The following is a 3,234-nucleotide window of genomic DNA, read 5'->3' as shown; positions in this document are numbered from 1 at the left end:
TGTCGTTACGTTAACGTCGACGTAAGCGGCCATCTTGGATTGCATCGATTGCTGGAAGCAGCATGAAGCTGATCTGCGCTCAAGGTAGGAAACTTTTATAACTTTATTTAAAGTAAAACATAGATAAAAATGTATATATATTGTAATGAAAGGATCAGGAGAGGTTGCGGTTTTAAAATATAGTTGTATTGGGTTTGAATTCAACATGTCGCCAAACATTTTACTTGTATATGCCTTCGTCGGGTTATGTAACGAATAAAGTTATGGGTAAATATATAAAAATAAGTTATTGTTAAATTTTTTGAAAACATTTTGAACGTTAAATGTTTTGTGTAGAGATAGACATGTATTGGTATTGAAAGTTTGTAGAAGAGTAATAGGATAGTTATGTGATTTTTGAAAAATGATTGCTTTTGGCTTGGTTTGTTAAAATGAAAACTGGTTTTTGGAATTGCTAGTGTGAAAATCGAAGAGAGATATATTTAGATTAAATTGTTGACATTTTCGTAAAAGGGGTTTGATTGGTTTGCTTTTGTTTCATATTTCATAAGCCAGGAATTTAATAGATTTATTTTGCGTGTTGCTTTAAAGAATTGAATTGATTGAAATATGAAATGATTTAGTCAGCGAGAAAAAAACCAGTTAGGATGTGATGTTAAATAACCTTGAAAATTATTTTACAGGTTGTCAACATCTAATTGTTTTATAAGGGAATTTTTCAAAAAAATATGAATGCCAATGAATTTGGGTTTCGTAGTCTGTTTTGTTGGAAGATGTTAAAATTAAATTTAGTTAGCGAGAAAAAATGCAGTTAGGTTGTGATGTTACTTAACCTTGAAAAATTAATTTACAGGTTGTGAACGTCACATTTTGCAGTGAAGGATTTTCAGAAAAAAGAAGAATGCCTAAGAATTTCGAAAAGGAATATGGATTTGTTTGCTAGATTGAATTTTTTCGGTTTGAAAAAGTACAGAAAAAAGCAAACATTTTTTTTACTAAAAACAAAGAAGAATGCTTTACTTTTAAAATGTATTAAAGTACCGATTTTGTAATTTTAAAAAGAAAAAGAATTTTCACAATTTTATTATAATTTTTTACCCTTTTTTGAGGAAAAAAATTAAAACATAAGAACATTGTTCTTTTTTCTAAATATTCGGGAAAATTTGATAAATAAATAATTCCACACTTTTTTAAAAAACAAGTTTTTTAACAAATTATTTTCAAGCCAGCATCACTTTTGAAAAATTAAGTGGTGAGGTAAATTTTGTAACTTTTATTGGAACGTTCAAAATGTTTTCAAAAAGTATAGATATTCCATTTTAAATTTAATGGAATGAAAATTTATTTTTTTTTAATAAAAAAAAGAGAAGAGTGACTTCAGAATGGATTGTAAGGGTTTTTTTGGAAAAGAAAATCAAAATGGATTTTTCTCCATTTGTCAATGGTGCAGCAGAAAAAATGAAGACTTCTTAAGGTAAGGGAACCCGACGAATATTAATTTAAAAAATGTTTTAGAAAAATGCCAATTGAAATAAATGTGTAAAAAGAAAATTAAGGAAAAAGCAGGAAAGTAAGATTGTGATTAATGATTAGAAATGTAATATGTTAGCAACATTTTCCAGGTAGTCTAATGCCACACTCAACGAAAATTGTTGAAGTACAGCCAATAGTCTCTCGGACATCTCCTTTGTTTGTCTTGAAGGTCGTGAATTTAGGCTACCTGTTAATGCCTGTGCAAGTCTCATTTCTTGAAAACTTTGCTCCTTCTTCAAAGTTTTCAAAAAAGAGTAGAAATTTGGATGATGTTTGCCAATTGTATGACTGAAGGAGTTGTGCCATCCCTCTATGGCATTATTTGTTTTGGCACCTCCTTCCAAGCAGGTTGAGTAGCAGTTCCACCACTCCACATGGAAACGTGGCTTCCTCCTGCGACCTGATCTGCTTAGACGCCCAATCCATGTGTCCTCGAAGTAATTTAACAAGGGTGCCAATTTTTCTTCATTTTCAACAAAATATTCTGATTCAGAAATTGCAGTGTAGTACTCATCTACACTATCAGGAGGTACAAAACAAAGTGCTGTTAATTTCTTTAATTCAACCTGTAATTTGCTATCTGAGCAGTAATCTGTAACCAGGGATGTTTTTTGAAGTTTACGCCAATATGCCTGAGAAAAATGAAAAAAACATCACTGAATTTGGGTATCCACGTACAATTTGTTGATCACATTGATCATAGTCAATTCAAAATCTATAATGATTTTCCTAGGACTTTTTCCAGATGTTTTCTCTTTAATCACTGACAAAAATTCAGTGTAGGTTGCAGATTGCTTATCTGGTAGCAAACTATACAGTAACGGATCTCCATTTTTGTTAATTTGTGCATGAATGCTATAAATTTGGGTGAAAGGATGGGGCGTACATTTAAACGTCCCATCCATCATCCAAATTTCAGTATTCTCTAATTTAAAAAGGTTACGGGGAGTGCTAAATATTAGAATTCGTTTAAGAGGGTTTTGGTTGTCATAGAGTAAGAAAGGTTCATTAGAGAAAGAAAGAGTTAAATCATGTGGAATAATAATGTCAGCAAAAGTTTGTGGAGTAACTGTGTGTGTGTTACTTGCCTGCTTTTTACGTTGAATAATTCTACGCAAATTTGGGATAGTAGGCATATTACAAGCAACATGTCCAGGGATATGTTGTGCAACCTCTCTTAAAATTTGACCAGGAGTTTCATTGGAGGTGGATGCAATATCTTTCATTTTGTTTATTGTTTCGCGTATTTCTATCTCCATTGCAGAGGCAGAGTGGTTATGTTCAGTTGTTTTGATTACGTTGTCACCAACAGTAACCGCTCTGCCGCTGCAACGGGAAGAATAATATTGCACACACCTCCAATGTCTCCTTGATTCACTTATCCTTTCATTACAATATATATACCCACAATGTTTAAGACGTCTGTTTCCTTTCCTTGAATTGGTGTAAGATGCTGTGGCCTGGCTTGACATTATCTGTTGAAAAAAAGAAAAGAGATAATAAAAATTACTATGTTTTTCTATGTTTTTAAAAAAAAAATTAAACTGGAGTTAGAATAGTAAGTGGCACCTCTTCACTATCCAGCACTTTCCCTACTCATGCACTTTCCTGGAGTTAGAATACTAAGTGGCACCTCTTCACTATCCAGCACTTTCCCTACTCATGCACTTTCCTGGAGTTAGAATAGTATGTGGCACCTCT

General features: G+C 32.4%; 1 pseudogene; it reads right to left on the bottom strand.

The window, feature by feature from the left end:
• Nucleotides 1-1,589: 1,589 nt before the first annotated feature.
• On the bottom strand, nucleotides 1,590-3,005 carry LOC147712029 (uncharacterized; annotated as a pseudogene).
• Between the last annotated feature and the right edge of the window lie 229 nt (nucleotides 3,006-3,234).

This window comes from Lissotriton vulgaris, chromosome 5 (genome assembly GCF_964263255.1).
Source record: "Lissotriton vulgaris chromosome 5, aLisVul1.2, whole genome shotgun sequence".
NCBI lineage: Eukaryota > Metazoa > Chordata > Amphibia > Caudata > Salamandridae > Lissotriton > Lissotriton vulgaris.
Note: the sequence above shows the minus strand (reverse complement) of the source record. Positions and strands in the feature narration are given on the sequence as shown.